Source organism: Theropithecus gelada, chromosome 10 (genome assembly GCF_003255815.1).
Source record: "Theropithecus gelada isolate Dixy chromosome 10, Tgel_1.0, whole genome shotgun sequence".
NCBI lineage: Eukaryota > Metazoa > Chordata > Mammalia > Primates > Cercopithecidae > Theropithecus > Theropithecus gelada.
The window spans coordinates 7,575,591-7,591,234 of NC_037678.1; the positions used below are offsets into that span (position 1 = coordinate 7,575,591).

Genomic DNA, 15,644 nt, shown 5'->3' on the forward strand with positions numbered 1-15,644 from the left:
CATAAGTCACTGTACTTATCACACTGAAATACACATGTCTCTGTATTTTCAGCAGTACAACTATATCTGGTGTTTTAACTTTTTTGAGACTATTATATTCTCTGTGCAAGTATGTTTTAGCCCAGACTGTTTATCCAGGCTGCTTAGTGGGAAATGGTTAATAAAGGACTAAACTAAAGCCAGTCAGTCTCAGTCCCAGGCACTCGGTGGCAATGGTCACATTCTGAGGGAAGGAAGGAGCAGCTGACAAGGCATGGCCACACGTCCACCGTTCAGACACAGCATTCACAGTCGTGTGCCCGGAACAGCTCTCCATGCTTTGACTCTTTACCACAACCCTGTCACTCTTCCTAATCCCCACGTCACAGAGGGGATGCAGAGGTGCAGAGAGCTGCAGTCACTGGCCCAAGGCCCCTTGGCTAAAAAGGGGTGGAGCCAGGATGGGGCTCCAGGCCCGTTCGAGTATGACTGAAGGAGGAGGCTGGATGGAATGTTGTGAAATGTTTGTGGGGAACAAAGTTGGGGTGCTCACATCTGGCAACGGGGAGCTATCTTTGGAAAAATACCCTGATAAGCTGCCAGGACAGAAGGTATAAGGCCCAAAGAGTTCAGGTAATGATGTCAAGCTGCTGGGTGCAAGACAAGGAAAGGAATGTTGTGTTTGTCTTGAGAAGGAGAAGGAGAGAAAAGAAGAGGGGGAGAACGAAGAAAACCAAAGGTGTGTGAAGTGGCCAGAGTGTGGCATGGCTCACGTGACCAGGGGGTGACTCCTGGGGCCAGGTGGCCAAAAAGGCTCACGAGGCATCCTGTCTTGTTGCTGGGCATTGTCAGGCTTGATGCCTCTCTCCAGCTTCCAGTCTCCAGGAACCCCTGCTAGACTCAGCAGTGCTTGGAGTGCAGGGGGATTTGTGCAACTGGATAAGGGGATGATGGTGAGGCCAGTAGGCCAGTGAGCATGCAGTGTGTGGAAAAGCAGGAGGCCTGATGACAGACACTTGTTCAGAAACCTTGGGAGAGACTGCATACAGCGGCTCATGCCTGTAATCCCAGCACTTTGGGGGGATGACGCAGGAGGACTGCTTGAGTCCAGGAGTTCAAGACCCGCCCAGGCAACATGGCGAGATTCTGTCTCTATAAAAATTAAAAAAATAATTAGCTGGGCATGGTGGTGCACACCAGTGGTTGCCACTACTTGGGAGGCTGAGGCAGGAGGATAGCTTTAGTCTAGGAGGTCAAGGCTGCAGTGAGCCTTGATTGTGCCACTGCATTCCAGCCTGTCTCAAACCGAAACAAAAACCCCCCCAAAACTAGGGAGAGGCTCTGTATTTTCTTTTTCTTTCTTTTTTTTTTTTCTGAGACAGAGTCTCGCTCTGTCGCCCAGGCTGGAGTGCAGTGGCACAATCTCCGCTCACTGCAAGCTCCGCCGCCTCCTGGGTTCCCGCCATTCTCCTGCCTCAGCTTCCCGAGTAGCTGGGACTACAGGCGCCTGCCATCACGCCCGGCTAATTTTTTTGTATTTTTAGTAGAGACGGGGTTTCACTGTGTTAGCCAGTATGGTCTCGATCTCCTGACCTCGTGATCCACCTGCCTCGGCCTCCCAAAGTGCTGGGATTACAGGCGTGAGCCACCGCGCCCGGCCGAGGCTCTGTATTTTCATAGGGCATGGAATTGCGATATAAGCTGAATTTACCCAGATATGAAGGTGCTGAGAGCTGATGGCTGAGTTCTATACAAATGGTCCAGAGGTATCGTGGGTGACAAAGAGGTCCCTGTTGGCTCAGTCCTGGAGAATGAGGAGAGACTTCTTGGCAATGGCTTGTCCTGGCACTGCATGTTGGTTCTTTTTTTTGAGATGGAGTCTCGCATTGTGGCCAGGGCTGGAGTGCAGTGGCGCGATCTTGGCTCACTGCAACCTCCACCTCTCGGGTTCAAGTGATTCTCCTGCCTCAGCCTCCCGAGTAGCTGGGATTACAGGCCCCTGCCACCACGCCCAGGTAATTTTTTGTATTTTTGGTAGAGATGGGCTTTCACTATGTTGGCCAGGCTGGTGTCAAACTCCTGACCTCGTGATCTGCCCGCCTCGGCCTCCCAAAGTGCTGGGATTCCAGGCGTGAGCCACTGCGCCTGGCCAGTTCTTTTATTTCTTTCTTAATTATTGTCATAAGGACAATGCCACAGAGCAATCTAGAAAGTAAACAATCACTAGATTTTTTTGTGGACTCATTTCTCGTCCCTATCTATATGTAGCAGCAATTCTACAGTTTCTACCATTTTGTATCTAGCTTTTCCTTTTACTATTATTTTCTTTTATTTCACTTTTTAGAGAACTGGGTCTTGCTATGCTGCCCAGGTTGGCCTCAAACTCCTAGGCTGAAGTGATCCTCCTGCCTCAGCGTCCCAAGTAGCTGGGATTCCAGGTGCATATCACCATGCCTGGCTGTATCTGGCTTTTTCTTTTAACATTTTAGTTTAAGCATTTTCCCATATTGCTACACAGTCATCATTATTATTCTCAAGGGTTGGGCTGACCTGGGTTTCTAATCCTGTCTCTGCCATTTACTTTCTTTACTCCACATCATCCCCAGCAAGTTACCTGGCTAACCCCTCACCTGGGGGTCCTCTCACCATCCTCTCCGCCTGGATGACATGAAGCAGTGCTTGGACAGCGCTTAGGACAGTGCTCAGGACGTGCTCTCCATTTTCCTTCAGGAGTATCTCCCTCTGCAGAACGGGGCTAATACCCTATCATGCAAGGTGATTGTGAGAATTGGAAAGAATGCATGTACTTTGCCTGGTGCCTTGTCATCCAAATGTATTTTATTAGAGAGAGCAGCAACATCCGCCCTCCCACCCCCCACCTTTTAAGCGGGTCCACGTGGAATGACGCTTATGGCGCAAGTCGGAGGAGCTCCTAATGACATTAGCTTCTCTGAGTCCCTTGGGAGAGGAAACTTTCTGATAGACTGTAGGATTACGTTTCCTGAACTTCCGGTCAGGTGCGGCGCTGCCCTGCCGCGCCCTCCACCTCTGGGTGCCGATGAAACCGCAAAACTCCGGCCCTGGGAAGCGAGTCCCAGGGACCACCACCGGCAAACTGCTTTGGGAGAGTAACCTGCGCCACCCTCGCAGTCCATTAAATAGGCACCCCCTTTGATTGACAGGAGAAGTCACCAATACGCGTCCTGGGGCGTTCCCTCGTGCTCACAGGGGTTGAGCCGCCGCTCTACTCAGTTGGCCCAATCGGGGGCGCCGGGGAGGCTGTGGGGCGGGGCTCTGTGTCCGGCAGCCAATGGGCAGAGCCCAGAGGGAGAGGCGAGGGCGGTGCGGTCGCGGCTGGCGGCAGAAGCGGTCGCGGGGGGTCTGGGCAGGGCTGGGCAGCGCTGCCGGAGCAACAGCGGGAGCGGGAGCCGGGACGGAGCCGCGGCTGGAGACGCCGTCGCAGCCTGAGCGGAGTGTGCGGGGGATTGGGAGGTGAGTGGCCGCCGAGGTGAGGGGTCGCTGCGACGGTTGGGGCGCCGCGGGCGGGACGCGGGGGCGCTGGTCGGCGGCCGGGCCCGCGCCCTTTTAGGGCCGCCGCGCCGAGCTCCGCTCCCTGAGGGAAGCGGGTCGGGCCGCGCGGAACTTCCTGTCTCCGTGGGAGGGGGCGAGTGCTCGGGGCCCCGGGGGCGCCCGGAGAAGACATCTTGGGGAGGACGAGGGCGAGTGGGGTCGGCTCCGGGAAGGGGCGGGGGCCCATGGGGGCGGCGCTGTGGGAGCAGGGTAGTTTTCCGGGGTCCGGGGCCTGCCGAAGAGAGAAGTGCAGGAGCAGGCCGTCGGGGGTTAAGGGCTGCTAATGGAGTGGGGGAGGTGTAGACAGCTGCAGAAGGCGCTAGGGCGACTTTTGGAGGGACGCGATTTGGGAGGAAGCTGGGAATCCGAGGCGTGCAGAGGTTAGGCGAGGCTGCCGGAGCAGCGCTGGAGGGGAGGCGTGGCTGGGACGCTCCGGTGAGAGGGCAGGGCTTGGTCCTGGGGTGGCCTTGGGGGCGACGCAGGACACACGCGGATGCGCTGATTTGGGGCGCTTTGATGAGCGGCCTCCATTTCCTTCCTTCCCACCCTCCCTGTCCCGGCTCTGTGTGTGTGTGTGTGTGTGTGTGTCTGGGGAGGGCGGGGGGAGCAAAGCCCTTACCGCAGCTCGTCCTAGGGCTGGGGCCAAGCAGGAGAGGCTGGGGAGGTTTGCCCTTGTGACCCTCGTCGGAGTTTCCCCAGACTCACTGAATCAGAAATCCGAACTCCCTAACTCCTCTAGGGCTTTTAAGCCTGACCAGGCATCCTGAGAGGTCCGCGATTGGAGAGGTAGTGACTGCTGCTCCTGTTGAATTTCATTGATTCAATGGGTTTCGACTCCATCAGAGAAAGTCGATTTTCTTTTCAGAAGGAGTTGGTTGGTCAGAGGAGCAAGCTGTGCTATTGCCTTGGGGCCCACACGGCTGCAGCTTTGAGGCTTAACAGGACCTGAGGATGCAACTCTCAGCTTGGGTGGCTGAGGGAAGGTGGCCTTTGACTGCGTGCGTGCACCATTCCTGGATCCTGTCTTCTCGTTTTACCCCTGCCTGTCCCGTGTTTTTGTGGTTAAGGGAGTAGGCTGCTCAGAATCTCCAGGGCTACTTGGTACACTGTTCACCAAATACTGCCTTGCTGTCTTGATGAAAAGCAAGAGACCAGCTCAAAGAGTTTGAACCTCAGCTGCAGACGGTGAGCTCACACCTTCTTCCTTCCCTCCTTTTCGGTGCCTCCCTCTGCAGTTATTCCCATGTGCTGAAGTTCTGCTTTAACCCTCCTGGGATTGCCAGGTTGGAGCCCAGGGCAAGGGAGCTGACCAGGTGGGCAGTGTTGAATGCCAGCCCTCCTGTTCTTGCCCAAGATGTTGTCATTCCGCTTGATTCATGAGCCGGCCTGCATGCAGCCTCCTCGTAGAGACATTGAAGCTGTGCCAGTGCAGCTTGGATTTCTCTTGATTCACCTGGAAAACTTTCACTTGTGTGGACCTAAACTTAATTCTAGAGTTTGGCAGCCTCCTTGGTGAGGTTATGCTAGTTGAGATATGAAGCCACTACATCAAAAACATTTCTGTGGTGTGTGGTGTGTTTTTCTTTTGACAATAGTCTTAAAGCTTTAAAGAAAGTGGCCATTAGGCTGATGATATTTATTACTTGGGAAAGTAACATAACACAGAGAAGTAGATGGGTGATTAGGTCTGCACTCTATCCACTTTTTGGGAGAAGAATAACAACTCGTTTGAATGGAAATGGTATCCTTAGCTCGTGCTGCTTTGGGACTTGGAACTTTATTACTTTTAATCTCAAATGTATATGAAGTTGTGATGTGATATTTAAATAAGCTAGGCTGGGTGGAGTGGCTCACGCCTGGGATCCCAGCACTTTGAAAGGCCAAGGCGGGCAGATCACCTGAGGTCAGAACTTAAGAGACCAGCCTGGGCCGGGCTCGGTGGCTCAAGCCTGTAATCCCAGCACTTTGGGAGGCCGAGATGGGCGGATCACGAGGTCAGGAGATCGAGACCATCCTGGCTAACACGGTGAAACCCCGTCTCTACCAAGAAATACAAAAAATAGCCGGGCGAGGTGGCGGGCGCCTGTAGTCCCAGCTACTCGGGAGGCTGAGGCCGGAGAATGGCGTGAACCCGGGAGGCGGAGCTTGCAGTGAGCTGAGATCCGGCCACTGCACTCCAGCCTGGGCTACAGAGCGAGACTCCGTCTCAAAAAAAAAAAAAAAAAAAAAAAAAAGAGACCAGCCTGGCCAACCTGGTGAAACCCCGTCTCTACTAAAGATGCAAAAATTAAGGCTGGGCGTGGTGCCTCATGCCTGTAATCCCAGCACTTTGGGAGGCCGGGGTGGGCGGATCACCTGAGGTCAGGAGTTCGAGACCAACCTGACCAACATGGAGAAACCCCATGTCTACTAAAAATACAAAATTAGCCGGGCGTGGTGGTGCTCACATGTGTAATCCCAGCTACTCAGGAGGCTGAGGAAGGAGAATTGCTTGAAACCAGGAGGCAGAGGTTGCGGTGAGCCGAGATCGGTCTGTTGCACTCCAGCCTAGGCAACAAGAGCAAAACTCCGTCTCAAAAAAAAAAAAAAAAAAAAAAAAAATTAATCTGGCGTGGTGGTGCACATGTGTAATCTCAGCTACTTGGGAGGCTGTGGCATGATAATTGCTTGAACCCGGGAGATGGAAGTTGCAGTGAGCTGAGGTCATGCCACTGCACTCTAGCCTGGGTGACAGAGACTCTGTCTAAAAATAAATAATCTAAAAGTATGCATATATTAAAAAAAAAATCTGGGTTTCCAACATAGCATTCCGCAGGGAGATAACATTGACTTTTCCCTAATCCTGGGTACCCATCCACATCTCTGATGGCCAGGCATTTCTGGAGTGGGAGCAGAAGGGCATTTGTCCTTGCTTTTTTTTTTTTTTTTGAGACAGAGTCTCCACCTCCCGGGTTCATACGATTCCTCTGCCTCAGCCTCCTCAGTAGCTGGGATTACAGGTGCCTGCCACCTTGCCTGGCTAGTTTTTGTATATTTAATAGAGATGGGGTTTCACCATGTTGGCCAGGCTGATCTGGAACTCCTGACCTCAAGTGATCTGCCCACCTTGGCCTTGCGCAAACGTCCTTGCCTTTTGTTTCTTTATACCTTGAAAGTCCGTGCTGTGTTAAGGGCGCCATGCTCTGGCTTCCTGATTCTGAAGGGGTTATCAGTGGATGATTCCGGATATTGTGGAATGTCAAACAGATCGAAAGGTTTCTTTAATAATAGTGATGGCACCTTATGTTTAGAGTTTGCAGTGGCATTTACCAGATGCTCTCTGACCACCTTCATCAGGCCCAGCTGACTCGGGCCTGCTTTATCTGCCATCAGATTATAATGGCAGCTTTGTGGAGGCCACCCTGCAGATTATGCGATTAATGACCACATTCATGTGAGCGATAGTGCTGGCTTAGTTTTTTTCCAGTGAGGTTGTTTGGAATGGTAGTTGCATACCTGAGGGCAGTGCAGCAATGCCTTAGTTACGAAGTCAGTTTGCATTCCACAGGTAGAGTCTTTCCTTATGGCCAGGGCACTGATCCCTCACATACCAGAAAGTATCATTTGTCCTTGCCCCAGATAGACTCCAGATGCGTCCCAGTGGTGGTTCTTGGGTTAGTTTTGTAGGAATTTCTGCAGAATTTTAGTATTCAGATAAGTATGTTCTGTCTGTGGACTGGAGACAGGCTTCAAAGAATTCTCAAATTATTCTGCACAATGCATCATTTTTTGGTATCTCTGCAGTTCCAAGGGTAACTACTTGAGGGATAGTGGCCACCAAAGAGCACAAGTTTTGACATTTTGATGAAAAACACACATAAAACAATTAAAAAACCATCTTTCCTTAAGTTACCTATTGAATTATGTTTATTCCCATAATTGCATGTTCATCTGTTTGCTTAATAAAACTTAAAGCGGCTGGGCGCGGTGGCTCAAGCCTGTAATCCCAGCACTTTGGGAGGCCGAGACGGGCGGATCACGAGGTCAGGAGATCGAGACCATCCTGGCTAACACGGTGAAACCCTGTCTCTACTAAAAAATACAAAAAAAAACTAGCCGGGCGAGGTGGCGGGCGCCTATAGTCCCAGCTACTCAGGAGGCTGAGGCAGGAGAATGGCGTAAACCCAGGAGGCGGAGCTTGCAGTGAGCTGAGATCCGGCCACTGCACTCCAGCCTGGGCGACAGAGCGAGACTCCGTCTCAAAAAAAAAACAAAAACAAAAACAAAAAACAAAACTTAAAGCATCATAGAGTCTTTCTTGTTTCCTAGAATAAGGTCTTTTTTCTTTTCTTTTTTTTTTTTTTTTTTGAGATGGAGACTTGCTTTGTCACCCAGGCTAGAGTGCAGTGGCCTGATCTCGGCTCACTGCAAGCTCCACCTCCTGGGTTCACGCCATTCTCCTGCCTCAGCCTCCCAGGTAGCTGGAACTACAGGCGCCCGCCACCATGCCTGGCTAATTTCTTGTATTTTTAGTAGAGTTGGGGTTTCACCGTGTTAGCCAAGATGGTCTCGATCTCCTGACCTTTGTAATCTACCCGCCTCGGCCTCGTAGAGTGCTGGGATTACAGGCGTGAGCCACCGCGTCTGGCGGGTCTTTTTAATTTTCAATTAGGAAAAAAAAAAAAGAAATATATATATATATATATATGTATCTTTAAATGGAGATGGGATTTTTGCCATCTTTGCCAGGCTGGTCTCAAACCCCTGGCCTCAAGTGCTCCTCCCATCTCGGGTTCCCAGAGTGCTAGGATTACAGGTGTGAGCCACCACACCCGGCGTATTTTCAATCCTTAAAAAATCATTTGCATGTTTCTTGACTTCAGGCACTGAACTAGACAGAGATGAGAATATAGAAATAATAAAATGGGGCTGGGCGCAGTTCTCACGCCTGTAATCCCAGTACTGTGGGAGGCTGAGGCGGGAGGATCACTTGAGGTCAGGAGTTCGAGACCAGCTTGGCCAATATGGTGAAACCCCGTCTCTGCTAAAAATACAAAAATAGTCGGGCACGGTGGCAGGCGCCTATAAATCCTAGCTACTCAGGAGGCTGAGGCAGGAGAATCACTAGAACCCAGGAGGCAGAGGCTGCAGTGAGCCGAGATTGCGCCACTGCACTCCAGCCTGGAAGGCAGAGTAAGACTCTGTCTCAAAAAAAAAAGAAAAAGAAAAAGAAAAGAAATAATAAAATGATGTTTCAGTTATCAAAGATCTCTCAAGAAGCCTTAAAAACGATACGTAAGGCTAGAGATTTTGCTGTACCTTTGGAAAGTGCATGTGTGGTGGTTTATAGAATGTTTTCTGTGGCCAGATAAAATTTATATGATTATTTTTCCTCCCAAGAATATGGGATAACAGAGGGGGAGGAGCATGGATGGAGACTAGGAGCCTTGGGGTCTTGTCCAGCCTTTTCCTGACTAACCCTGAGGTCTGGGACAATCAACACAGAACTCCGGGTCTCAGTTTTCACATTTGTAAATGGAAGAACTTAGAGGACCTTCACCTTTTGCAAATCTGATAGCAACTGTGACCCCTTCCCACGAAGAGGGACAGCTTCATAGGCCTGAACCCAGATTAAGAACTGAATCATTCCATTGCTAAGCTCCCTCTCACCTGTGATATTCTGTAATCCTCTTTTCCGGGTCATCTTTGAGCTAATAATAATGCTGACTTGGATTTGTAGAAGGTGCACTTTCCAAAGCACTTCCACCTCTCATCTTTGGTCCTCAAAACATTTCGGAGTGGTATGGGTGGCAATAGATACTCCTTCCTGTGATGAAGCAAGTGGGCCAGGCTTGGTCAGCACGTTGATGGAGCACACAGCCAGAGGCCGTCCTGGGACCAGAACTGGGGCTCCTGGTTGCCATCCTGGGGCTTTTCCATTAGGCTTTGCTTCCTTGGTGGTTGTCATTATGAGTTATGTTTGGCAATTCAAATATCCCAGAATGTGTCACTCACAGAGGAAACTATTTGTTCATCTGCCGAAAGGACTGTTTTTCTCTCTGAGTTTGGATCGCTAAACACCTTTCTGTATGTGAAAAGGCTACTCATTTGTTTTTGTTATTTTTTCTTGCCACATTTTTCATAGGGACAGTTTGTAGGGCTTGAGTGTTTTGAGCAGACTTATTTAATGCTTATTGATGAAAGAGTACATTAAAATGACTACTTCTCAGTTGCTTAGCACTTGAGATAGTTGTGAAATAAATGTTAAGTAAAAATTCCAAATGTCTGACTTGTCCTATCCAAATATGTCCTCACAGATGAGGTGCTTTCTGCAGTCTAGGAGGCTCCTCCCTGGGCCCAGAGCCGCTGGGTGTGTTGAAAGTTGGGTGTGGATTGTGCCAGTGGCCAGGACTGTCCAACAGTGGCTTCTTGTGGCCTTCTGGCCAGACTCCTAACATTTTATGGACTAATTTTTTCGGTTTATTGAAAGAGTACACATTCTCAGCTATATAAAGAGCCCATATATGTAAAAGAACACTGAACTTAGGCCGGGTGTGGTGACTCATGCCTATAATTCCAGCACTTTGGGAGGCCGAGGTGGGTGGATCACGAGGTCAGGAGTTTGAGACCAGCCTGGCCAATATGATGAAACCCCATCTCTACTAAAAATATGAAAACCAGCTGGTCGTGGTGGCGGGCGCCTGTAGTCCCAGCTACTGGGGAGGCTGAGGCAGGAGAATGGCTTGAATCCAGGAGGCGGAGGTTACAGTCAGCCAAGATTGTGCCGCTGCACTCCAGCCTGGGCGACAGAGCGAGACTCCGTCTCAAAAAAAAAAAGAAGACCACTGAACTTTAGAGCCTCACAGGTATTAGGTGGCTTATTTCTGATGAAAATAATCATAATAAAGATGTTTTTTATTTTTATTTTTTAAAATAATACTTCTGGTCTATTTCTGAAAGATGTTTTGAATACTCAGACATGGGAGCTGATAGTACTGCACACAGTAGACATCACTCAGTGTGGAGTGTGTGTGGAGAATCCACCTGTCTTCCTGTTATGTCACGTGTGATGTGACTATTGATAGAGTTGCAGCCAGCTGGGGCACGCCATTAAGCTGCCCATGGAAGTACCTCTTTTTATTTTCTTTTCACTCCCTGGACTGAGAGTGTTTGGAGGATATCTCAGTGGCTCCTGTGGAGGGAGCATCTGTGGGTGGAAGGCAGTGGGCAAGGTGGGTCAGAGGGAGTGGTCCTGGCCACTGCGTGTCTGGTGCCCCGGCTCTGCCTGCAGCTCTGGAATCTGGAGGTAAAGATGGTGGCTGCTCTGTAAAGGCAGCTCAGTATAGGCAGCAGGCCTGGAAACTATCTCTATTCATTGTGGCAGTACCAGATAGGAGTGTGTACAAAGTACTGCATGACAGGAGGGCGGGTCTCACTGTCCTCAGGACACTGCAGAGAGCTGACCTTCAGGGAGGTGACTTGGGAGGGATTGTGCCAGAGCCACAGGTGCTGTCCAGGTGGGGCCAATGGGAGGGACCATTCTGGGCAGAGCTGCAGAGCTCTGAAGAACAGGCAGTGGCTGAGAGAGAGGGCTCACCCCTGTAATCCCAACACTTTGGGAAGCTGAGGTGGGTGGATCACTCGAGGCCAGGAGTTTAAGACCAGCCTGGCAAACATAGCAAAACCCTGTTTCTACTAAAAGTACAAAAATTAGCTGTGTGTGGTGGTTTGTGACTGTGATCCCAGGTACTTGGGAGGCTGAGGCCGGAGAATTGCTTGAACCTGGGAAGCAGAGATTGCAGTGAGCCAAGATAGTGCCACTGCATTCCAGCCTGGGCGACAGGCGAGATTGTCTCAAAAAAAAAAAAAAAAAAAAAAGGACAAGGGGTGTGTGTAAGAGGGTGGGGGCAGGGAAGGCTTCAGGTTGTGACCTGCCTTATATTCTCCTGGAGGACAGTTCACTAGGGAGCAGTTTCTGGGTATTTAAAATACCGGGATGAAGATCTTCAGAGAAGCAAGATGTCAGTTGAGAAGTCAGGGATGCAGATGGGGCAGGGGTAATTCAGGTTACTCAATTTCACAAAGGTCACCTCTGTCCCTGGGAGTCTCAAGGATTGCCATCTGTGTTCCTAGGAAGCAGTGGCTCCAGTCCAATGAGAGGGACTTTTCGAGTGGGAATGGCCTCAGCCTTGACTCATTCTCTTAAACTGCATTTATGTGTTTGGTTGGGAATGCAGTAACTGTGTGGGTTCTGCTTCTCTCTCTCTTTTTTTTTTTTTAAATTTTGAGGCAGAGTTTTGCTCTTGTTGCCCAGGCTGGAGTGCAGTGGTGCGATCTCGGCTCACTGCAACCTCTGCCTCCCGGGTTCCAGCGATTCTCCTGCCTCAGCCTCCCAGGTAGCTGGGATTATAGGCATGCACCATTATGCCCAGCTAATTTTTGTATTTTTTGCAGAGATGGGGTTTTACCATGTTGGCCAGGCTGGTCTCAAACTCGTGACCTCAAATGGCCCGCCTGCCTTGGCCTCCCAAAGTGCTGGGATTTTGGGCATGAGCCACCGTGCCTGGCTGTTTCTCTTTCTGTATGGTTTATGCTTACAGATCCTTGAGGTTAGTATGTCACTTTCACTGTTAGTTCCTGCAGAAGAAAGGTAATTTTGCAATAAGGTATTCGAGGTTAAGAACATGGTTTTGGGCCGGGCGCGGTGGCTCAAGCCTGTAATCCCAGCACTTTGGGAGGCCGAGGCGGGTGGATCACGAGGTCAGGAGATCGAGACTATCCTGGCTAACATGGTGAAACCCCGTCTCTACTAAAAATACAAAAAACTAGCCGGGCGTGGTGGCGGGCGCCTGTAGTCTCAGCTACTTGGGAGGCTGAGGCAGGAGAATGGCATGAACCCGGGAGGCGGAGCTTGCAGTGAGCCGAGATCACGCCACTGCACTCTAGCCTGGGAGAAAAGCCCAGCCCCCTTCTCAAAAAAAAAAAAAAAAAAAAAAAGAACATGGTTTTGGAGTCATACAGCCCTTGGGTGTGGGTTCGAGCTCCATCACTAGGTGACTGTGTGGCTTTTGGCCAAATGCTTCAACGTCTCCAAAACTCGAGTGTCCTAGTCAGTCGAGGCTGCTGTAATAAAGATGCAGTGGCTTGTCAACAGCAGAAACTTCTTCCTTACGGTTCAGCAGGCTGCAAGTCTGAGATCAGGGTACAGCATGGTTGGGTTCTGAGGAGGGTCCTTTTTCATGTTGCAGATTGCTGACTTCTTATAGCCTCACATGGCAGAAAGAAGGCGAGAGAGCTCTCGGTACTTTCTTTTTATTTTTTATTTTTATTTTTATTTATTTATTTTTTTTTTTGAGACGGAGTCTCGCTCTGTCGCCCAGGCTGGAGTGCAGTGGCACGATCTCGGCTCACTGCAAGCTCCGCCTCCCGGGTTCACGCCATTCTCCTGCCTCAGCCTCCCGAGTAGCTGGGACTACAGGCGCCCACAACCGCGCCCAGCTAATTTTTTGTATTTTTAGTAGAGACGGGGTTTCACCGTGGTCTCGATCTCCTGACCTTGTGATCCGCCCGCCTCGGCCTCCCAAAGTGCTGGGATTACAGGCGTGAGCCACCGCGCCCGGCCTCGGTACTTTCTATAAAGGCACAAGTGGCTGGGTGCGGTGGCTCACGCCTGTAATCCCAACACTTTTGGAGGCTGAGGCAGGAGGATCACTTGATGCCAGGAGTTCATGGCCAGCCTGGGTAACATAGTGAGACCCTATCTCGACAAAAACTAGAAAAAAAAAGTTGTAAGAACACTAGTCCCATTCATGAGGGCCCTGCCTAATTAGCTTCCAAAGGCCCTACTTCCTAATGCCATCCAACTGAGGGGCAGAATTTCAACATACGAATTTTGGGAGGATCCGTACATGCAGTCAGTCCTTTGCGCCAGGATACTGAGCGCCCTGCCTCATAGGATTTTGGCGTGGCAGCATGAGGTGATGGACCCCAGGAGCCCAGCATGTGTACCTGGTCACAGTGCTTCTGCAGTCACTCTGTCACTCAAGTGAATTTGCCAGCAAACTAAGTGCTCCAAGTGATTTTATCCAGTTCTATTTAAAAATCCTTCCAAAACTTTTTGGACCTTTCCTTGGTGACTCGGGGTCACGGGTGTGTGGGTGGGTAATTGGTGTGGGTGAAGCCTCCTGCCCTGCATGGACTCCCCTCGTATCCTGGCACTTACAGGGCCTGTCTTCTTTCTTCTCACCACCTTTTGTAAGCTGCTGTTGGCACCTGGCACGTTCGTTGGGGTGAGGGCCTGGTGATGGTCATATCCTCCCTGGGTTTTGAGGGCAGCCCTGCCATGCAGAGGCCTTGCTCTCTTCTGGGTTGGTGATTCTCTGGGATGGTTCTAGAAAGCCTGACCCTGGGATCAATGGATGTTGCTTGACTACACTACAGGTAGTGACTCAGGACTGGAAGGGAGTACTGGTGATGATAGCTTATCCCTTGGTGATGAGAAATAGAACTTAGAAAGCAAATGATAAAGCTGTGAGCACTGCTCACCTATGTGAAATTGTGTGAAGATAATATGCAGCAGTGATAGTTAAGGTTTTAGAATTATGGGAAGTTTCTCCTTGTTTTCCAAACTGTACCATTGCCCTTCTACTTTTAGATTAATGTTTAAGTAATAACTTTGTAATTTAAAAAAGTATAAATAAAAAGAGCTTGGTTGTCTAGGCATTTGCATTTTACCAATAAGCTTTCCATAGCTCTCCTTTTGTTTTCAGAACAGCCTTGTTGTTTTGGTTCCCTATTCATTGTTCAGAGGGGAAAGAGAGGTAGAGCTGAAGGGGTCAGTGGTTTTGCCTGAGGCCACCAGCCAAGACCCCATATGGGCCTCTGAGCCCAAGCCCAGAGCTTCCAGGGAGGCCTGTGATGAGGCCTCTGCCTGGACCTGCAGGGTGGTCTTTAGATAGGATCAACCGTGGCTAGTATTTTGAAGTTTAAATGAAATCTTCTTATTGTAAAGTGATACCCAAACCGTACTTTGTGAACATTTTCATATTTTAAACTGCATTTGTCTTTCATTATATTAAATTATGTTGTCGCCAACTGAGCGTGCCAAGATCGTGAATTGTGGTCTTCAGAGGAACCACAGAGCAGGCAGTGCTCCCCGTACAGACCTCCAAGCCTACTATTAGTGGGTTTTGTAGCTGTCTGATTGGCTGGAACTGGCTGCCTGCTCGCCACTTAACTCGCACGTGGTGATGCTTTAATTAAGCAATTGCGACCTTTGCTCCTGCAAATGTGTCATCAGATAAGGAGTCTGGGCATGTACCACCAAGGAGGATATGCATGGGGGGGTGTAGAGTCAGTGGTGAGGGGCTGTCTGCACAGGCCCCCGTGTTCTTAAGTTTTCTGAGGGACCATTCAAGAAGCTTTACATTCCTGCCCATTTAATTCTTGCAACAAGATGGTGTTCTCTCCACTTGGCGCATCAGTAAACCTAAGCTCAGAGAGATTAAGTGGCCTTCAGAGGGTCACCATCAGAGCTGGTGCTCTGCCTCCTGAAGCCCATACTCATTTCACCTCCTCTGTCTGGCTGGAATAAGTAAGTTGTGAATCGCTGTCAGATGTGAACATCTTTAAAAGATAATCTTTCTCCCCCACCTCTGAGAAACGTAGACGTGAGGGAGATTATGTGTGTCTTTTGCTTAAGATGGGATTTATGTCTGTAACTAACTTGGTTAAGATAATCTGAAAGTTTACGGCCATTTACACAGCAGGGAGATAAGGGCAGAAAAGGGAGAGCTGCTGGTGTGCGGTCAAGGCCATGGGTGACTCGCTAGTGCACCCACACCATAATGCATCCCATGTGGGACAGGAGGAAGATTCCAGAGGCTCTGGCTTAGGAGTGCCTCACCTTTGGCAGATGCATTCTAAAAGGCATCTTATGCTGTTAAAGAGCAGGTAGACAAGGGAAAAGAAATTGCGTTTCTTCAGAGCATTGCACTTTGTAAAATTGTGAAAGGTCTTCACATTTTATCAACATTGTGATATCACATAAGAGCATTTGCTCAGGTATATTAGAGCAGATATTTGTGTGTTTTTTTTTTTTTTTTTTTTTTTTTTTT

The 15,644-nt window shown here is 49.8% G+C and overlaps 1 protein-coding gene across 4 annotated transcripts in view; it reads left to right on the forward strand.

Moving 5' to 3' along the window:
* The first annotated feature begins 3,316 nt into the window (after positions 1–3,316).
* Positions 3,317–15,644, forward strand: part of PACSIN2 (protein kinase C and casein kinase substrate in neurons 2) — a 147,638-nt gene continuing 135,310 nt past the window's right edge. For all 4 annotated transcript variants that reach the window (XM_025398875.1, XM_025398879.1, XM_025398877.1 and 1 more), the window contains exon 1: positions 3,317–3,471. The gene's annotated coding sequence lies outside the window, so the exon portion shown is untranslated. The remainder of the gene's footprint in view (positions 3,472–15,644) is intronic.